Source organism: Lepisma saccharinum, chromosome 9, assembly GCF_977018435.1.
Source record: "Lepisma saccharinum chromosome 9, izLepSacc3.1, whole genome shotgun sequence".
Taxonomy (NCBI): domain Eukaryota; kingdom Metazoa; phylum Arthropoda; class Insecta; order Zygentoma; family Lepismatidae; genus Lepisma; species Lepisma saccharinum.
In genome coordinates, this window is record NC_139237.1 from 87,477,057 (window position 1) to 87,493,259 (window position 16,203).

The 16,203-nt window shown below is 39.6% G+C and overlaps 1 protein-coding gene across 2 annotated transcripts in view; it reads right to left on the minus strand.

The window, feature by feature from the left end:
- The window catches only part of LOC145992222 (TWiK family of potassium channels protein 7-like), a 412,232-nt gene that overhangs the window by 143,791 nt on the left and 252,238 nt on the right, over window positions 1-16,203 (minus strand). Inside the window, exon 1 of one of the 2 annotated variants that reach the window (XM_083128552.1) lies at window positions 9,498-9,601. The exons of the other annotated variant lie outside the window; for it this stretch is intronic. The gene's annotated coding sequence lies outside the window, so the exon portion shown is untranslated. Of the gene's footprint in view, window positions 1-9,497; window positions 9,602-16,203 lie in introns of those variants that run through there. 2 annotated transcript variants of the gene reach the window in all.

The window sequence follows — 16,203 nt, forward strand, 5'->3', positions numbered from 1 at the left end:
GAACGGACACTCAAAGAACACCCAATACCCAGGACATGATTCGAAGTCGGTACTCCTGAAAATGATAATCTAATTACATGGCTCTATCTCACTGACCAATAATTTGATTTTGATGAAACTTGCGGCATTTAAAAGCTAAAATTTAGTTTTTTCTTTTGTGCATAATGAACAAAAGCAAGAAAATAAACTGTAACACCCTTTCCTGCAAGGAGACTGACTGCCAACATGCACATCTGGGAGGGGGCAAGGCTTGCCATGGCCCTACGTGGAAAATGAATATCACCATAAACGTATATATTAAGACACATATAATTTCATGTCAGGCACAGTGAAAGAGTGTTGGAGGAACATGATTACGTCAAGCTGAAGTAGTGGTTTTTGAGGGGGGGGAGCACTATTATGGGGAAAATATGCCTTGCTTGCTCCTCTCTGGAAAAAAAATACTGGGAAGGTCCACGACTGCAAATTATGTTTCCACACGCACACATATCCATACGCACGCTCATGTGTCTAAAAGCTAATATCCGAATATAATTTTCCTAAAATGTAATTTAAGGTAACGTTATCTCCAGTAATATCGTATCGGTTGCAGTGGCCATATTAGATTTTGCGAACACCCAACAGTGCATTCGTTAGTAGAAGGTCTTCCACACATGTTCCACGGCAAAATGAGCGTCTCCATTGGAAGTCACAGTGGACACAGCAGGGAGAATGGAGGAATTCTACGTGCAAATGCGTAATCGACCAGAAATAATTGAAATGCGAATTTGCATTTGGAATCAATGACGTGGATATATCTGCGTCGAATCTCATGAATGCTCATTGTTTCTGTTTTTTTTTTGCGCCTTTTGAACGTTCCTGGCAAGGATTGGTTACCGCACGGGGAATTAAGGGGGGTGAGGTATAATGCGTAGTTCGTGCCATTTGCCATTGCGCTTTTTTTTTCTATGTCAGAGACAAATGTACTGTAATAGGGTTCCATGCTAGACACATTCATAATGTTTAAAAATGAGGCAATAAAATAGTAAATGAAAGTAAAACAAAATATATGAAATGTGTGAGGAAACCAAATAAAGAAAATAAACTAATAATAGATACAATGAGTATTGATAATATTGTATCTTTTAAATACTTAGGCTCAATTTGTGATTACCAATAATTCAATAGAAGAAGAAATAAGAGAAAGAATTATAGCAGGAAACAAAGCTTTTTATGCAAATAAAAAAAATATTACAAAATAATCAAAATTAAGTTATATTGGACAATCATTAGACCAGTGACAACATATGCCTGTGAAACATGGGTCCTGAAAGATAGCTTAATTCAAAAATTACTAATATTTGAAAGGAGAATATTAAGAAAAATATTTGTTCCCTCCAAATTGAGCGATGGCTCTTGGAGAATAAAAACAAATGACGAATTAGACCAGTTGATTAAGCATAAGAATATAATTCGATTCATATAAGCCCAAAGATTAAGCTGGTTAGGTCACATCGAACGATTGTCTAATGAGAGAACAGTCAAAAAGATATATAAATGGAAACCATTTGTCAAGAGGCCAGTAGGTACACCTAAAGTTAGATGGGAAGATGATGTTAGAAACAATATTAGAATAATGAAGATCTCAAATTGGAAGAAGGATGCCCCGGGTTGAATTAAATGGAAGAAAATTGTTGAGAAGGCGAAAACTCATGGTTCGTGCCATGTGCCATTGCGTTTTTTTGTTGTTTTTTCAAAACAAAAATACTGGTTTGCCATTGTACTGTAAAGGGGTTCAACAATTTGGTTTCGTTTATCTCTAGAGTACTGCATGGATTTCCCAAGCACGAGCCTTTACAATGGAATATCATCTTAATGTGAGAAGACATATCCTGGCAGTTTCAGCCCACAATCATCTATTTAATATTAATACCGGGTGGGCAGAATTAAAGTTACACAACTCAGAGCCCTCGGTAGCCTGTTTGAGGCATCGTAGAACTCTGAAATTTGGTGAATCCACTCTTCAGACCATGGGGAAGAGGATGGCGATAAAAAACTTCAATTTTCCGCCACCAGGTTGAAATGTGGCGCTGTAATAATGCAAAAGCACATGCTCGCTTCTTCTCAAGGACAGCCAGGGCAAAAGCACATGCTCGCTTCTTCTCAAGGACAGCCAGCGCAAAAGCACATGCTCGCTTCTTCTCAAGGACAGCCGGCGCAAAAGCACATGCTCGCTTCTTCTCAAGGACAGCCGGCGCAAAAGCACATGCTCGCTTCTTCTCAAGGACAGCCGGCGCAAAAGCACATGCTCGCTTCTTCTCAAGGACGGCCAGCGCGAAAGCACATGCTCGCTTCTTCTCAAGGACGGCCAGCGCGAAAGCACATGCTCGCTTCTTCTCAAGGACAGCCGGCGCAAAAGCACGTGCCCGCTTCTTCTCAAGGACAGCCAGCGAGAAAGCACGTGCTCGCTTCTTCTCAAGGACAGCCAGCGCAAAAGCACATGCTCGCTTCTTCTCAAGGACAGCCAGCGCAAAAGCACATGCTCGCTTCTTCTCAAGGACAGCCAGCGCAAAAGCACATGCTCGCTTCTTCTCAAGGACAGCCAGCGCAAAAGCACATGCTCGCTTCTTCTCAAGGACATCCAGCGCAAAAGTACATGCTCGCTTCTTCTCAAGGACAGCCAGCGCGAAAGCATGTGCTCGCTTCTTCTCAAGGACAGCCAGCGCGATATGAATGCTCCCTTCTTCTCCAGGCTAGCCAGCGCATATATCTCATACCATCTTATTCCATCTGTTGATCCCCATCTGTTGCACTTGGATGCTATCGCTAAAATAGATTTGTCTCGTTGCTACACTCTAAAATTTCTGGAAACCGGGTGCATATGAACTGGAATCTTAGTCAACTCTATTGTCGAGACGGCAAATGCCTTGCAACAAGATGAATTTTGTTCAGATTCAGATCAATATTTTGATACGATTGTATAGGAGAACATATTGTTGTTCATTAAATTTAAAGATAAAATGCCCGTATTGAAATTAGATTTAAAAACTCTATTTTGATTTTTCTTATTTAACGTCGATTTTCTTCCACTTTTGGCTAATCGCGATTATGAGGATCAATGATGATGTGATGAAATTGAACGGACACTCAAAGAACACCCAATACCCAGGACATGATTCGAAGTCGGTACTCCTGAAAATGATAATCTAATTACATGGCTCTATCTCACTGACCAATAATTTGATTTTGATGAAACTTGCGGCATTTAAAAGCTAAAATTTAGTTTTTTCTTTTGTGCATAATGAACAAAAGCAAGAAAATAAACTGTAACACCCTTTCCTGCAAGGAGACTGACTGCCAACATGCACATCTGGGAGGGGGCAAGGCTTGCCATGGCCCTACGTGGAAAATGAATATCACCATAAACGTATATATTAAGACACATATAATTTCATGTCAGGCACAGTGAAAGAGTGTTGGAGGAACATGATTACGTCAAGCTGAAGTAGTGGTTTTTGAGGGGGGGGAGCACTATTATGGGGAAAATATGCCTTGCTTGCTCCTCTCTGGAAAAAAAATACTGGGAAGGTCCACGACTGCAAATTATGTTTCCACACGCACACATATCCATACGCACGCTCATGTGTCTAAAAGCTAATATCCGAATATAATTTTCCTAAAATGTAATTTAAGGTAACGTTATCTCCAGTAATATCGTATCGGTTGCAGTGGCCATATTAGATTTTGCGAACACCCAACAGTGCATTCGTTAGTAGAAGGTCTTCCACACATGTTCCACGGCAAAATGAGCGTCTCCATTGGAAGTCACAGTGGACACAGCAGGGAGAATGGAGGAATTCTACGTGCAAATGCGTAATCGACCAGAAATAATTGAAATGCGAATTTGCATTTGGAATCAATGACGTGGATATATCTGCGTCGAATCTCATGAATGCTCATTGTTTCTGTTTTTTTTTGCGCCTTTTGAACGTTCCTGGCAAGGATTGGTTACCGCACGGGAAATTAAGGGGTTCGTGCCATTTGCCATTGCGCTTTTTTTTTCTATGTCAGAGACAAATGTACTGTAATAGGGTTCCATGCTAGACACATTCATAATGTTGAAAAATGAGTCAATAAAATATGGTCTAATAGTAAATGAAAGTAAAACAAAATATATGAAATGTGGGAGGAAACCAAATAAAGAGAATAAATTAATAATAAACGCAATGAGTATTGATAATGTTGAATCCTTTAAATACTTAGGTTCAATTGTGAATACCAATAATTCAATAGAAGAAGAAATAAGAGAAAGAATTATAGCAGGAAACAAAGCTTTTTATGCAAATAAAAAAATATTACAAAATAATCAAAATTAAGTTATATTGGACAATCATTAGACCAGTGACAAGATAGTGAAAGATAGCTTAATACAAAAATTACTAATATTTGAAAGGAGAATATTAAGAAAAATATTTGGGCCCTCCAAAATGAGCGATGGCTCTTGGAGAATAAAAACAAATGACGAGTTAGACCAGTTGATTAAGCATAAGAATATAATTCGATTCATAAAAGCCCAAAGATTAAGCTGGTTAGGTCATATTGAACGATTGTCCAATGAGAGAAAAATCAAAAAGATATATAAATGGAAACCATTTGTCAAAAGGCCAGTAGGTAGATCTAAAGTTAGATGGGAAGATGATGTTAGAAACGATATTAGAATAATGAAGATCTCAAATTGGAAGAAGGATGCCCAGGATAGAATTAAATGGAAGAAAATTGTTGAGAAAGCCAAAACTCATGGTTCGTGCCATTTGCAATTGCGTTTTTTTTGTTTCAAATCAAATGTACTGGTTTGCCACTGTACTGTAACGGGGTTCAACAATTTGGTTTCGTTTATCTCTAGAGTACTGCATGGATTTCCCAAGCACGAGTTTTTGCAATGGAATATCATTTTAATGTGAGAAGACATATCCTGGCAGTTTCAGTCCACAATCATCTATTTAATATTAATACCGGGTGGCCAAAATTAAAGTTACCCAACTCAGAGCCCTCTGTAGCCTGTTTGAGGCATCGTAGAACTATGAAATTTGGTGAATCCACTATGCAGACCATGGGGAAGAAGATGGCGATAAAAAAAAAACTTCAATTTTCCGCCACCAGGTTGAAATGTGGCGCTGTAATAATGAATATTGAAAAACATAAGTGATTTAGCTGAGTTATTAATTAGCAAGACATTTGTTAGTGGCTGGAAGTTGCGAGAACATAATCTCTCCTTTATTTCAAGATTGCAAGGTAAAGGCAAATCCATAACCAGAGCAGTTTACGTCATTATTACAACACATCATGGAAGTGCAGCGCCACATTTCAACCTGGTGGCGGAAAATTGAACTATTTTTTATCGCCATCCTCTTCCCCATAGTCTGCATGGATTCCTCAAACAGGCTACAGAGGGCTCTGAGTTGGGTAACTTTAATTCTCGCCACCCGGTACATTGGAATATTTAAATTTTATTAGTTTATAATAGTTTATATTGTACAATATTATTAATTTGTTTATAATATTGTATAATAACGATCATAACCATGATAATAATAATAATTATTATTATTCTCCTAATTCAAATGTTTATTGATGGCCTGAGAAATTTTCTGGCGACGTCTATGAATGGATGCCACCTGTCAGCTTTTTATCAATCTTCAACCTTAAATAATGTGGATGATCCGCACAGAGCTACCTGGTTGCGTAGTAACGGCCAAATTATTCGAATGTTCTCGGGTTCGATTCTCTGTGGGAAGTGAGAGGACCGAGGAGATTGTGGTTGGAAAAAGAATCGACTTCAGTGAAGGGAGACGAGGTTCTGGCCACGTCACTGGTTAACCCTTCCTGGTAGCCCTTCCTCCCTGGAAGGGCCGTATCGACTGCGCTCACACGTTAACCGAAGCGAGAGAAAATATTGTAATTAACTCGTGCAATAACCCCAGAGGTCCTGACTCCACGCTGGTGTTGTACATGACTTGCAGCTTGCGATAACGTCCATGCTAGTGGTTTAATTATTAATCCCGGGTTAGGTATTTGAGTGCGGCACATTCGTTACCAAAAGCCCACTGTTCATCTCCTTACTTGATCAAGTTTCCCGTGGCGGAGTGGTTAACGCTAGGGGTCCCGGGTTCGAATCCCGGCCTGGGCGTGGATGTTTGCGAGTGTCCATTCATCAATTTCATCATGTCATCACCATCTTCGCAAATTAGCCAAAAGTGGCGCAAAAAGCGAAGTACAATAAAGCAAATCAAAATAAAAAGTTTCCACCTAGTACCTTTGAAGAGCACGAGATGCTATTCCATGGATGAACGTTTACTGGTTTAACGCACAGGTCAAAACAGGCGTAACTTGACGGGGCCAGAGGGGACACTCGCCACCCATGCATTAAAATTTACATGTTAGGGGTATTTTGTTAACAGTCTTGAACTTCACGCTATGCCCCCCAAAGTTAGGCCGCAGTTACGCTGCTGGGTAAAGACCATCCACCCTCATCTTCGCAATTAGCAAAAAGTGGCAGCAATGCGAAATATCAAAAACTAAATAAAAAATTCAGATCTACCCCGGGACCCTTTGATTACAAGGCGACAAAGTTACCACTAAGCCAACGGTGAAGCTCTATATTTAGACTGAATGAAAGGATATAATTGTATGTTACTTTTTAAGGCGAAGAGGGACAATTACGCACCAGGCATGCATTTATTCCAATGTCGTCGGAATGAGCAATGCTACTAAAAAGATCTCCGCCAGAAATGAAGAGTATGAATTTCTCCCCATGTGGCAAGTGGAAGCGGTTTCCTAAGTTGATTATTAAGCCTTATACGATTTTTGAAAAATATGATGAATTAGTATTTACCGAATCCCATGTATTCCTTATGGGACATCAACTTCAAGTTACGGCTCATCAAATGGGAGTTTCGACTTTTCCTACTACTATGACATAGTTCAACGTGTCCTTTTTCCGTCCATGTACTTTTCTACGTCATCGGATGTTTGATATTCCCGAGAGAACGAATAAAATAATGGTCCCATAAGCCTAGTGCATTTCTCCTTGCCTCCTACGGCCATCCTGGCAGTGTTGCCAAACCTGATGTGCATAATAGAGCTAAATTTCACCATTAATATAGCTAAAGAGGACTTTCAAGGAGCTAGATTAACGAAGGCTGCATAAAGTGCCTACTAGGGTAATTTTAGTTGTCAGAGGGGTGGGGGTGCTGCTATTGCCGTTAGCTTTAAAGTTATGGCAATTTATTCTTAGTTTTCACCGCCTAGATTTGGCGGCAACACCCATCTCAATAATCCAATGATGTTAATATAAAATCGAAAATAAAGGGTTCCCGGATAACAAAATTGCCATCTTCATCTTAGCCACAGCCCTAGATATAAAAATACATGGGGAGGAAAGAAGAGGTGGGTGACGCAGCCTATAGCTGTACGAATATCACGTCACGTGCAAAATGTACACTCATGGCAATGGTTGGTATTTATGGGCCGGAGCCAGTGTTGGTATCATAGTGGGGCAGAGGGCGGGTGCCACAGTTCACAGTCAAACGAGTGCACGAAAGAGCCAGATCTGGCTCCAAAAGAGCGAAGTTGGCAACAGTGATCAGCAGTTGCCCCAGCGAGAAAGACCTAGGGGAAATTGTCCCCTCCTCGCCTTAATAAGAAATTGATCAAAATTCAAACTGTTAAAGTTAAAAAGTGTCCAAAGTTGGAACACACGACTGTATGTTCTAGTTTCGTTCTCGTCTTGGTTCCACATAACCATAGACCTCTAAGTTACCAGACCTGCAATGTGAGTCTTTTAATATGGATGCTTCCAAAAATCTTATAGGAGATAGTACTTTACACGCAAGCATTTCGTGTAACTTTTCGACTAGCTTTTGTGATTACAATGTATGTGGCGGCGATTAAAGGGGGCGAGGGGGCACCCCACCCCCACTTTTCGCCACTTTTCCCCCCGCACTATGCTAAACTTTATCTACAAAGGAAAATATACTGTCTTTGCCCTCTCCCGGTTTTGGAGCCCAATCGCCGCCACATGAAAGGCACGTTGAGTTCCACCATCTATGCTGAGTGCACGGTGTTTACATTTGAAACAACTAAAATATTCTTCCATACGTGCACAGTGAATGTTGTAAAGTATATATTTATGGAACGCCATTGTTTTGTACCTAATAACGTTTTATACGAAACGTTATTCCTCTCGGTTGAATAGTTATCGGCTTTTAAAAATGTGAAGTGATACATTGTTCACATCTTGCGCGGCCGCCATTACAGCTGCACTCGTGACCTAGAGCTCGCTTCTGATTGGTTATGTTACGGAAATAGGACGGGTTCTGGATAATAAACCTTTTCTTCAAGCAGGCCTCATCTCCAGGAAGCTATCGACTCGGGGCAAGCAGCGGCACCTAGCGACCTTTTGGGTGAGATTAGTCAAGGCAAATGGATAATAAACCATTTCCTACTCCTACAATAATAGACAATAGTTAACCTGGAGTGTTCAAATGAACTAACGGATCTCTAACTATGCACTGCTAATTATCAGGCTGGAAAGATCATCCGAAATAGGACGTGTTCTATCCTGCAGAAAAGCCATGAAATATGCCATGCCATCTGGAAAGCCATAAGATGTTTCACTTTAGACGGTAGCACTTTGGTCATGGCACAAATGTTAAGAAAATTCGGTAAATTTCTTATATCGGACAAACGGATTTCTTCAAATTTCCAGGAGAAATTACTTACCGAATGCAGTTTCTTTATAGTTGTGGAAGTTCGGGGAAGTGTTTTCTCGCATCGTTCATTGAATTTTGCCGGTAAATCATCCATTTTTCGATATAAATGTGTGACCGATGCAAGAAAGCTGTTGCATCCATTTCCTTCCAGCCGGATGTTGCCTGTGTGTGATGACGTAATCACGGCCAATGCCGGTCAGTGTTTCCAAACACGTGTTTTTGTAACTGAAGAAGGTACGTTTCCGCAAATGGTTTATGGGGCTATGTGTCAATGGTTCGTGGGGCTATGCGAGAATGGTGTGTGGGGCTACGCATTTTTTTTCTAAACCAATTCTTAACTATTGTAACCTATACGTGACCCAACCTAACCTAACCGGAAATGGTTCGTGGGGCTATGTATGAATGGTTCGTGGGGCTATGCGTCAATGGTTTGTGGGGCTATGCGTCAATGGTTTGTGGGGCTACTTAGGTATTTCTGGGTGCAGTGGGGTGGAAACACTGCATGCCGAGTACGGTAGTGAAACTGTGACCGCCATTTTGCGTGTTACCGAAGGCAAAAATGAACTAAGAAAACTTACTCGATATGTCGCAAATAGAGCTTATTTCCGTGAAATAAGCGAAATGCCAGCTTCAGCAATGTTTCTCAATGCAGAATACGTAAGTATGAATATTGAAATTAAAAGAACTAGCAAATTTCAGCCGTTTGTCCGATATAAGAAATTTACCAAAAAACAGAATTCACAATACCTTTATCATGGCCTACCACACATTTCAGAATGGCTGGAGCGAAAACTATCAGGCACACAAACTTTCTATCTGATCCACTTCGACCGGACATGCAATTTCCGAAGCTTGACGTACGCAAACACGCCAGAACACACAGCCCCTCTACACAACACAAAATAGTTTCCCGGCATTCCACAGGATCAAAATGGCTGCAGGATGCGTCAGCGTTTTCCACTGCTCGCTCCAGTGCACACGAATCCGACACACGCGGCCGGATTTGCGTAGCGAACGCTATCTCTCTACGCGGAAGGTAACGCTGCCGATAATGCAAGGACAATTTGTTTTTCAAATGCCTTCATTCTACGCTTTTGCTCAGAGTGCGCGTGGATAAACACCCTAAACAAAAAGTTAACATTTTTTTCCCGTTAAACCGTAACGTCTCATGTGCTGTTTGGTTAAATACCATCAACGAATTTTATTGGACTTACAGCTTACATCTAGCTACGCTCACCATACTTTTTAAGTACATAAAGATACACTTTTGATATAAATTTTACACCTACGTACTTTCACTCATTCATTATTTTTGAAGAAATTACAATATCATATCAGCTTGTCTCAAAATATATAATATATGTAATTCGAATAATACCTCGTGCGTACAGCAATGAAGTTACATTTATGGGAAAACTCATTAATTTTTGATAATGTTTTGTAGGGGTGTGCGGGATCCCGAAAAGTCGGGACCGGGATCAGGAAAAACAAATCCCGTCCCGATCCCGACTTCGGGAAATCACATCCCGACTTTTCGGGATCCCGAACAGTCGGGTAATACTGAATGGTCATTTTAAAAAGTCGTTAATTCTCGACGGTTTCTGTGTTGTAAGTGTCTGAAACTTATCGGAAATTGTTAGTTCTTATTCCAGAAATGAAAAAAAACAATCACTTGAGGTGAAAATAACGTGTAGAATTCGAGATTTCCAGAGTTTCGGAAAATTTCGACCATTTCCCGTCCCGAATGTCAGGATTTAAAAAAATTCCCGTCCCGAGCAATAAAAATCTGTCCCGCACACCCCTAGTATAAAGTCTTTTGTTTCTCTGAGTGAATTGTGCATTCCAAAATAATATGATGAGCAGTAGGGCTGCATCGAGACCTTTGTACTCTGTCGTCTAATAGTTCGCACAGATGACGCTAGATGGCTTACGGAACGCAATTTCTTGGCTCGAGCGAATAACGCTCGAACATTCAAACGATCGGTATACGCTCGAAACCCAATAGTTCACGTGTAATCGTATATTTTCCGTAGTAGTGGCCCTTCAAACATGGATCCTGAAGTGAAAGACGCGGTGAAATTGAAACTGAAGTGAACATAGTCATCCTCTACATGTTAAAATGTAATTTAACCTATCTTACAAATGCATAGAAATATATGAGAATGAATAGATGATTATGGGCTGAAACCACCAGGACGAATTTTTACACACATTTTTGTACGATTATTTATTGTCTCATTTAAATGATATTTGATATTCTATATATTCGAGCGTATCACGCTCGAGCGTGGGACATTCGATAGAGTATTTTCGAGCGAAAGTGGTCCAATGCAGTACTCAGACTCCGCCCTGCATTTCAAACCACCACGTCCTTCAATATTTTCTTCTTATGCCATGTTTTGTGATATTTTCATCCTACAAATTTTGAAATGAGGAAACAAAAGAAAAACCCAACAAAAATAATATAGGCTATACTTAAAGATTCGTAGTTTCAACTTCTGACTTCTTTTAAAAAAAGTGTAGCATATTTAAAAACATTTCAGTTATGTCTTACTGCCTAAAGAACATCTTTTAAAACGTTAGGAAACAGAAAATTCCGGCAGTGTGTTACCAGAATATGCCTCTGCCAAATGTAAATTTCTCCGTCACATATTCGGACTTAATTTTCTATATAAAAAAAAACTTTCAATGGCGTCCTAGCCACTGGCACACGCAGAGGGGGGTTGAAGGAAAGACAGCCCCCTCCGAAATTGAGAAAATCGGCATTTTCAAATAAAAGCACAAGAGTGGCACATGCAAAGTCTCCTTAAAATACCCCCCGTTGCCATTTTGAGAAGAAAATTCTAAAAATATGAAATATCGTATTGTGTGATGCAATTCATGCTGTTTACGCATAAATATTAAGTGAAGAGTAAACATGGAGAAAAATAACATGGGTATGCCAAGCAAAGGAAGATCTGCAGAATTCCATTCTCGCCTCGGGAAGAGATTTTAAAAACTCCTAACTTCCGATCTGCAGTAACATACCACATTTCTATAATATTTTACACAGAATTAGCATGTGCTCTTATATTAGAATTTTACAAACCGCCATATTCACGTTCACATAGTGATTTTCCTATGCAAGTTCATAATACGTATGAAAAAGGAAGTATGTGCTAGTGCAAGACGTTCAATATCAACTGCTTTCTCAATTTTCAAAAATGTGTGAAAGAAGGGTTCTATTTTTAAAATCTGTTTGTGAGGGTGATGGTGTGAGGTGGCTGTATAAACAATCTTAAAAAAATAATGATTTTGTGCTGGTATATATAAGAAAATTAAGTTTAAAATGTAATTAAAGTAGTTTTTATATTACTAATTTAAAAATTCAATATGCTGACCAAGGCAGTAATTTGATGATGTACGACTTAAGAGAGAAATGCGATATTTAAACACACGAGAGAAATAGGACATGACAGAGTGGGATGAGGCTAAGCAGATAGGAAGGGAGAAGAGAATACTAGTGAGAAAATGGAAGAAGGCCAAGGAAATAGAGAAGACACAATGAACTGGAATGGGGGACTGAAGATAAACAAAGAATGGAAGAAGGTGTTAGAAAGAGTGGAAAGGGCAAGAGAGAAATAGGAGAGAAGAAGGAAGAGGAATGAAGGAAATAGAGCGTGAGATAAAGAGTCCAACCACATTCTAGATGGAAGAAAATATGTTTAGCCTTTTAGGTGAAAGTACAGTTAACAAGGGAAAGCCACCTGCTAGATTGTTCCAGAACTACTTTCTAATAGTCTGGAGGGGAGTATTTTTGTGTATATATATCGTCCTGTTTTTGTACCTTGTTACATTTGTACTGAGTCTGAAGAAGACCTTGCTAGAACGTTGAAACGTTACGTTTAGTTTATGTTGTACAATAAAATAAATTACTGCCTTGGTCAGCATATTGAGTTTTTCATAACATGGAAACAAGGCTTAATGGTGTTATACTAATTTAAGAAATAAAATTAGTTTTCTTTACATCTGCGTAAAAAAACTGGTTTTCTACGTGACGTAAATTACTAGTAAATTATGCGTAATTTACGTACAAAATGTAACGAGTAAATTACTGTGCCATCCCTGGCCACACGGTGATAAACAGGAAATCCTCTGTTGCTTCCTCTGTTGGTTGTTTATGAAAGCAACTGGTGGTTCTCCCACCCACGTCCAACGCGAATGCCATTAGCTATTATCATTCATGGCAAAGGTCAAAGTGGGCACTGCAAAAACACACACCCACGTTTGCTTAATACTGACGAGAGAACATTGAAGAACTACTCAGCCTGATGACGTCAGAATTAAATGAAAGCAAATACTGTTTATTTGTCTCCGTTTATGAAATTTAGTTGCTAATATAGAACGCATGTAGGGTAAGGTTTGCAAAAATTTGCCTCAAATTAGGGCCCATGCCCCCCCCCCCGCTCTCCCCTTTCCGTCACCACTACCGGGGAGTGCATACGGGTAGCAATATTCCAACCTGCTACTTTGTTAGTTGTACTTATTATACTACGTCATCTTAGATAAATTATACTTCGTTCATTATAACGAAGGTAAAATATAGTTTACCGTCTGAAACTGTCTGTCAAATGGAAAATCTCAATTTTTGAAATTCAGATCTCTTAATAAATTAAGATTGTGCTCTTCCATGAATTGAATGTGTGTTTTAAGTTCGCTTTATGCACAGAAAGGCTAATCGGGACTGGACCTACAGTTTAAAGTGGGAGCCACAGGGTATCGAACCCTGGACCCCTTGATTACAAGGCGACGACGCTACCACTGCGCCATCGGGGAGGCCCGCTCTTCCATGAAATATGTTGTGAGATTATATGTGCAAAGATATGTAAATTATTTTTATCGTGTTGTTAGCAGTGATGTGCGTCCACGTGTAAACAACAATAGTCTACATTCTACACGGACTATTTTATACACGTAGATAACTTAATCTATGTAAACAACATGACAAAGGGCGCTGTAGAAATAAAACAAAATTATACTGCGTATCAGTTGCTAATGTGTGAGAAAAACCTTTCATACTCTTCCTTCATTTTCGAACAATTTCTTACCTAGAAAAAAAGCCTAACGTTGGAAATATTTTAGTGTCTTGTGGGGGAAGGACTACTTTTGCTGCACGACTGCCATCTGTTGTTTTTTTTTGCATACGATTGATTTTCTTTCAAAGTTGGTGGAAGAGAAGAGAGAAATGTTGTAAATAGGATTCTTGTCAGTTCGTTAGGAACAAATATAGTTAAAAATGTTACTTTCCTTTCATGAAAGCCTTTAAAATTATTTTTAATGTACTTTAGATTGTCTACGTAGTCTATGTAAACTGCAACCAAATGTGATCTACGCGTAGATTACGTGTATACAACGCATGTAGACGTAAACTTATAGTGTACGGCACATCACTGGTTGTTAGTAACTTGAACTAGTATATATAACAGCATAGTAACCTATTGTTTCCGTTTATGTACTACATTATTGTGAGTCAATACAGGTTAGAAATATGCCGCTATGTAGAATTTAAATATTAAGTGTCCCCATTAGAACAGAAAAATTTCTATTCACCATCAAGACAATTTTTTTTGCACTAAATTTCATCGCGAGGTTCCGCGTCAATGGAACTGATCTACTGAAGGAATCATTAAGTGAATAGATTCACATGATTCAAATCGTGACTCGAATAGCGAGAGTCGAATCGTATATATACTTTCGCATATTACTAGCGGAGAGAAGTGTGTAAGGTATCACTCGCTCTCGATCCCTGATATTCGCTTATAAAACTCAAACTATTGGACAAAATGTAATTAAATTTGCTACGGACGTACCTCAGTGCATCAGAAGCATGGTGATGTCATTGGAGATGGCGCCATAGTCTCTAGTTCTTGCGTGGGCATGCGCGTACATCTTGGCGATTCTCTCATTTAATGCCAATCGTACGGACGTGTGCTTTCAGTCTGAGTTCTTCGCCCTACTGTTGTGACGCACCTGATAAGGCTCGGGTTCGATGAAAGTTCGTGCTTACAATCAGTGGTTCGTGAATACAGTACAGTAACAGTATGAGTTGTACTCAGTGGAACAGTGTGTGTATCGTTCGCAAGTACTGGAAAACGTGCTAAAATCAGGGGCCAAGAGTGGGTGATACAGCAAGGCAACTGGCAGCAACGTACAAATTATCGTGGATGTGACAGCAAGTAAACGACCCTTGTTACAAAAACCACTACGGCAAGCAAGTCGTGAACAAAACACTCCTGAGGCACAGAACAGGAAAAAACCGGTTTTTGTGACCTGAGTTCTCCAAGGCTAATGATAACATCTACCCTGACTGAACATGCAGTTGAAATGGGCACGAAAAAAAGGACAAGAAAACTGACGAATGGGGTAAGTAACAAATGTTGCTAATTTCCGAACAGCCTTATGGGAATCGCAGTCGTTGCGTATTACTGCTACTCAAAAAAAGAGACGGCTGGGAGAAAAATGTAGTTTGGTAAGAAAAGAGTGAACGGAAAAGACGAGTCAGTCGTGCTAACGTAAAGAAAATCCAAAAAGATGGGTCTTACCAGAACGGAGAAGTTTTTAGGTTTATGGACAGAGAGAAAAAAAAGTTTGAAATCCCCTTTGAAAAATTAGAATCAAGAAAGTTTTCCCTTCATATTTCCTTGGAAAATTTACTGCTCCATTTCCACCGTTAGTTCTTTCAGAGACGGGCTGGGCGCGTGATTCTGAATACATTATTTTTCTATTTTTTTGTTTTCTTTTCAGGAGTCCGGCTTAAACCTTGTTAGCGAAGTTGCTAAGTTTTCTCGATTCAAACAGTTACCGAAAGTTCTTTAAACATTTTTTTACAGGTTTTATTTCAACAATCGCCGTGAGAGTAACACTCGTATCGAATTATTTCTTTCACAAACACAAGAGGTGATTTAATCGAGAGGTTCAGGGTTCGATAGGCAGTGGAGGAACATAGTGAATCGGATCACACTTTAAACTGTAGGTCCAATCTGGATTAGCATATTTGTGCATACTGCCATGGCCGCCCGAAGGAGGGTGGCTGGGCGGGGGGCACTTGCCCCCGCTGAGATTTCTGAAAAGAGTTAATGTAATTGCAATGGTGAAATTGTATAACCATTTTATTGAATATTAAGTATCCCCGAAACGTCTGGAATTCCTTTATTTTCTTCTTTTTCACATTGGTACTTACGTATTCTGCATTCTTAAGGATTCTTGAAGGTGTAATTTCGTGTTTTTCACGCAAATAATCACAATTTTCGACATATCGAGTAATTCTTGTTTGTTCGTTTTCGCTTGCGTTACACGCAATATGGCGGAGAATCTTGACTAGCGTTGTCGATTATCAGTAGTTTTGCAGTGTTGCAACCTTCTTCATCGAAAAATACCTACTTTCGTGTTACTGATTTTGTATTTTTTCCAGGTT